At 43.5% G+C, this 6,324-nt stretch overlaps 1 long non-coding RNA gene across 1 annotated transcript; it reads right to left on the bottom strand.

Moving 5' to 3' along the window:
• Positions 1–325: 325 nt before the first annotated feature.
• LOC135918538 (uncharacterized) lies at positions 326–4,425 on the bottom strand. Its single transcript, XR_010569675.2, has 3 exons — positions 4,040–4,425; positions 3,184–3,270; positions 326–520 (listed from the first exon to the last, which is right to left on the bottom strand). It is a non-coding gene; the product is annotated as an uncharacterized lncRNA (long non-coding RNA).
• Between the last annotated feature and the right edge of the window lie 1,899 nt (positions 4,426–6,324).

Raw genomic sequence — 6,324 nt, 5'->3', positions numbered from 1 at the left:
GAGCATGAAATGTCTTCCTAATGTGCGCTCCAAAGCAGTTTTCTTGTGACTTTCTCACGTCTTCCTAGCGAATCTCTAATGAGCTTATACATTAGACTGCCGGTGCTCGTATTACTCCTATAACAAAATTGGCCACCACGTGTGGTAACATTTTCTCATGTGTCCCAATGGCAGTCAGACCTTATTTAAATATGTTACCTGTGCGTGACTATCTTTGGTGCTATATATATGCAGCCTGTATGCATGTATGTCCAGTGAAGATGCAGCACTTCTGACATGTACATGGGCCCTACATATGCTGCATGTTAGACATTACTCAACGAAAGAAATTTAACAAAAACATTTATTGGGCATATCAATGCTTCCTTAAATGCAGAAGGAGGTTAAATGAAAGGAAAACACAGTATCAGCCTGGTTACGGATGTGATATCTCCCTTTCATTTAATCTCGCTACTTATCACTGAGGAGAGGCTGTTCTTGAGGTGGAGTGTCGTCATCTTGAAGTAAGTGCATGTGTACCCTGCATGGTAGAAAGGACAGATAATTAACAAAACTTGGCAATCAACCACAGAAATACACGCTGTATCACTTGCTGCAGAACGGTCTGGAGACGTTATAGCTAGTTCTGCGAAAAATTTATGTGGTGTCGGTTCACACAAAGTTGAGGAACCACTGTGTGGCCTTTGGGTGCAGCAGTAACTACAGTAAGCAGAAATTGCTCTTGGCTGAACAAATGTGCAACATGGATCAGCTGTGGCGTGTGTACATGTCGTGAACTACTTCAGCTATATCGGTTTCCACTTGACAAAGGACAGCAGTGTCTGTGGATTGCTAGCGTGAATGAGAAATTCTCACTAATTACTTGAAATGGAAATGAGCGTAGGAGTGTTTGTGTATGGGCAACCCAATGCATCCCAGAGACATCCAAGTGCCAGTCGTTATAGAATATTTGCATCAGCTACGGGCACAGTTCTCATACATTCCAAGCCTACTATGTCATGCATGTGTTGGCCTCCTGAATGATGGCATATATCCCATTCAAGAAATACACCACACCATGTCTGGGGTTTTTTATCATTTACACCCGAGCACTGCTTTCAGAGGGAGGGCACAAGTTGAAAAACAAATGCGTAGAAGCATGACAAACAAGCTTGCATAAAAATAATTTAATAAATAAGCATGGTGGTTGCTATGCCACGTCATTAGAGAGTATTCCTCTTTGTCATGCAATCATAACGAGCATCGACTGACACACGTCCCATTTTTGGGTGCGGTATTCTTCACTGATTTTGTTGTATCAGTCGGTTGCCATAGGCGAACGAAACAGATAAACAAGCTAAATCCAGTGCACAGCTTGTCGTGTCAATGCATGGTCAAATAAGACGAGCACACTGGTCCTTTGAGTGAATTATGGTGCTCTCCTAGGCGCATGCTGAGGCACCGGCTAGTCAGCGTGCCCGATGTACATTGGACCATTGGACCAAATATGCACGTGATCAAAAGAGTAGCCTACATTAACCCTGAAAGATACGAGACAAATTTTGGGTATTTTTAACTAAGCAAGCCTCCAATGCCTGGGTGCCTTTGTCAATTCACTTGTGGACTGCAATGCACGTATATTTTCAGCAAAAATAAATTAGGCAGCATATGCACAACAGTCATGTTGTATGGTCTCCCTTCCCTCGCTGCGCAAATTTTGTCCTGAAAAGTTACATGAAGTGATTGAATTGAAAATTGAATCGAGAAATGCAAGGAGGCAAGCGAGGCTTGCTTGGTTAAAGGTAGCACCAAATTTGTCCAGTGCGTATCAGAGGCACTGTGCTGTATTCCTTTCACATGTGGTCAAATGTACATAGCGCAGACTGGCTGGTGCCTAAATATGTACCTGTGAGATCACCATATTTCATTCAAAAGACCAGTATGCTCGTCCGACTTGGCCACACATATCTGCAATGGGGCTTCAGGCCAGATTAGGATTGTTTATCTGTTTTCACCCATGGCTGAAAATTGGCAAGAGAAATCAGTCAGGCGCACCACATAAATAACAATAAGTGTGAGCCAGCCCCCATTATCAATGCATGAAGAAAGGCATCCTTTGTAGATTACAAGGGATAGAAATTAGTCTGTGCCTATTTACTTCTTTTTATGCAGACACCATTTACCATGATTTTATGCCTTTGAATTATAACTTCTGCCATCCCTCTCAAATTAACTGGTGCACAACACAAGTGCACATCCAGTGCTATTTTTGTTAGTCCTTCCAACAACTTAAACAGTCAGTTGTTAGCCAAGGTCATGTTGCATAGTCTCCCTTCTCTCACTGCGTAAATTTTGTCCTGAAATGTTACATGAACTGATTGGTAAATTCAAATGGACACTACAAGTTTCGCCGAGTGGACACAGCTGGTTCTCAGAAATGCACAAAAACAGTGATGGGTATCTGTTGGCATCCTGTAGTGTGTGCAAACTAGCTGTGACATTGCTGCAGTAAACACACTCACAACTGCTACAATGCCTACCAGCATGAATAAGGGCAGCTTGCAAAGAAAAGAATACGAAGAAAGTGAGAGAAAAAATAGAAAGCTTACCAGAAAACACCTCACTACTTAAGTAACTGCGGCACAATGAATACTGGCCTTCCTATTTCATTTCAAGAAATTCTAGTTCATCAAATGTGTATTTGCCAGTGACAGTTATTCTGAGAACAAGACAGACATGATTGTAAATATCAATGTTAAACAATGGTAGGCACACTGCGTGCTTAGACCTGTGACATATATGACACACTACACTTCGAATTCTTACATGGACAAAAACAGCACATGTGTGTATCATAAGCAGAAAGGAAAACAGGGAAATATGGGCTACAGCATAAGAAACAGTTCCAAACAAATAAAACCAAGATAAAAAGAAACATACTGTGTAATAGGCAAAAATAAAATGGACTTGCAGCAAAGCAATTGATGCGAGAAAAATACTAAACGTCAGGACATGCGAAGTGTAGTTTTAACAGAACAAGATAATGTGTGCATAATATCTACAAACACAAATAAGCAGCAAGTGGAATGATGTTGCAGAAATATTTAGCCTATTTAGCAAGATGCATTAAGTAATATGTCGATACACTTATCCACTAATGATACCGAGATCCTACTTTTGTGAACACGTACACTTAAAGCATACCTGACATATCCATCCAGATTACACGCCGTGTTGCTGCAGCCATGGCCACGGGTTATGTGGACACTGTTGTGGGTCACGGCTTCACCACTACAAAGAGAATTCTGTGTTAACTTATAGCTGTGGCACAGTAAGACTATCACATAGTGAACACATGCAAGGAGCATGTAAAAACAGTCATGAAAACAATGCCTGCACTGGTGCAGGGTGGCAACAGAGCACAAAGTCAAAGTTACTGATGAATGTCACGATAACAGGGACCCCTTCAACAAGGCAAAATTTCACACGCAGGAGCAGCAGCGCATTACATGAATGTTTGTTTACATAACGATTCTAGAGTTTCTTTCATAACTTTAAGTAACTATCCCTTGTAATGTTTACTTACGTCGAAGTTATGGCAACACCCCTTCAAAACAAACCTGTACTAGTAGCACGCTGTGATTGCTTACATTTTTTTCCCCAATACTGCTCGTAAATCGAAAACCTTGTAAGCAGAGATTATCTACAACGTCGAATCATTTATAAGCGAGGAAACGTCATAGCAGTAAGAATCGGTCAAGAGGTAGATGAGTCGTTATCATGCGACTTCAGCAGAAAAACGGGAGCTCACGCACAAGCGCGCATGATGAACACGATTATTTCTGAACGTAATCTTTCTCATCAGAAGAAAACGCTTATCAAGATTTTCAATTCTGCATTATGGCAATTAATTCGCGCAACTAAACTCTGACACCCAGCAAGCATCGGCATAGGTTTCACTGTTGTCGTGGGAGTTCTCTTTCCTACGTTCGCAAGGCGCCCTATGCCCACACGAGAAGCACGCACAACACGTGTGTAGTTAGCAAGCACGGTTACTCACCTTTTGAACGGCCCGACGCGGTCGAAAAGCGCCCTCCAAGTTGCCAGTGCTTCGATGCTACTCCCAGCAGACATACCGGTGCATAGTGGACGAGCAGTGGCACGCTAACAACACGCATTATTTCTTCGCGACGTCCACCCAACTTTCCACGACAACCAGAGACAAAGGGAACGCACTCGACAGCATGAACATCGTTGGTCCACATTTCGCTGGCGCGCCACGCACACGGCGAGTTTGCAGCGAGACACAAGCTGTCTGTGGCGCTTATGCGCACGCGAACTAAGTCACATTTGGTTACAGCAAACACAAAAACACACGATCTAACAAGCACATCGTTGCAGCTCGCACACCCGACCGACTCGAAAACAGAGCGACAGACTGATTGGATTGGATTGGATAGGAAACGGGACGGTAGGTGGCGCCACGAACAGGTCGGTTGGGGCCAGCCAATGTCTCGGCTAGCGTCATCTGAGGATTTGTGCGGCTGCCTAATTGCGCATAGCTGTTGCAAGACAAAGAGAACCAAAGATAAGTCTATATTGTAAGCTATAGCTTGGCATAGAAAGAAATTCTATAACGCATTTTCAATTTGAATCGCTTCGGCTATCTGCAGCCAGCAAAAGCATGGCCTTCGAGATCTAAAAATGTTAACCCTATAGAAAGCTGTTGCGGTGACGCTATTCGAACGATTTTCACTTCAGTTACCTCTCATAAAAACCGTGAATTACGCATTTCGCTGCTCCCCGTGCTACCTGCGCCGTCACTTCAATTTAAATAACTTCCTGCTGTCATTCACATCAACTATATAGCCTCAGACATCGTTGACGCGATCTCCGAGCGACACATGTGCAGTGTGCGATGTTTTAGTGCCCGTTGCAACAGTGTCAGTCGGAAATCATCAAATCTGCTCGTGTGGCGCAGCTTACACCCCTGTCGTCCGTATCTTGCTTTCGTGTTGGCGTGTTTAACGTGCGCGGGTTGCACTCCTGTCGCTCGTGCCTTCTGTGTTGATCGTGCTACCCACGAAGATTCCTCGAAAAACCCACATGTCTCGGCAGCGTGCATTTGTCCTATGTGGTATATGCCAGAAGTGTGCGCTGGCGTACGATGTGCGTGCAACCAAGTACTACAGTGCGTTCCAGCAAATAGACGCTGCCGCTTACGCGCAGTTTCTTTTTCTTTTCTTTTTTTCCCCGTCGTGGTTGCTCAGTGGCTATGGTGGTGTTGGGCTGCTGAGCTCGAGGTCGCGGGATCGAATCCCGGCTTCGGCGGCCGCATTTCAATGGGGGCGAAATGCGAAAACACCCGTGTACTTAGATTTAGGTGCACGTTAAGAACCCCAGGTGGTCGAAATTTCCGGAGTCCTCCACTACGGCGTGCCTCATAATCAGAAAGTGGTTTTGGCACGTAAAACCCCATAATTTTTTACGCGCAGTTTTCCATGTCATGATCATGTCAATCTGCAGAATTGTCGGTTTGCCACTTAAAGACTAGTAACACATCCGAGTAATCAAACTGCCCAGAACAAGGCATACGCTATAGTTTGGCACTGTTTACCAAATGTGATAACGGAGTAACACAATCTAACAGTGCTCTTTAAAAAGGAAAGAAAATGACGTCGTTGTTTTGTGCCTAGCCCTGATATATCGGAAGCGTTTCCAGAGTACTCGGCGCTCACGCTGTGTTATATCGTTTTCTTCATTTTTGTCTCTTAGACTGCCCCCAACGATGAATCAAAACCACTCCCAGCAAAGGCCAAGGGTCCGAGTGTCTTAATTAACTGTATCCTAATTAACGGTACCTTACTTAACATCGTCTTCATTAACACCAATGGTCATGAGTTCGACTCCCACCAATAGTCATGGGTTCGAGTGCTTTCATCAACTATATCTTAATTAGCTGTACATTAATTAGCATCGCCTTCATTAACGACAACGTTCGTGGGCACAACTCCTACACAAGATCATGGGTTCGAGTGTTTTCATTAACAATATATTAATTAAATATGCCTTAATTAAGATAAACTTTACCAACTAAGGCCGTGGGATCGAGTGCCTTAGGTGACTATATTATTTAACAGTACCTTAATTAACATCGTCTTCATTAACAACAAAGGTCGTGGGTTCGATTCCCACCCAAGGTACTGGGTGCGAGTGACTTGACTGTTATATCTTAATTAACAGTGCATTAATTAGCACCATCATCATTAACAAAAGTCGTGGGTTCGAGTGCCTCAAATAACTGTATCTTAACTGTGCTCAATTAACACCGCCTTCATTAACACC

This window comes from Dermacentor albipictus, chromosome 1 (genome assembly GCF_038994185.2).
Source record: "Dermacentor albipictus isolate Rhodes 1998 colony chromosome 1, USDA_Dalb.pri_finalv2, whole genome shotgun sequence".
Classification (NCBI taxonomy): Eukaryota; Metazoa; Arthropoda; class Arachnida; order Ixodida; family Ixodidae; genus Dermacentor; species Dermacentor albipictus.
Note: the sequence above shows the minus strand (reverse complement) of the source record. Positions and strands in the feature narration are given on the sequence as shown.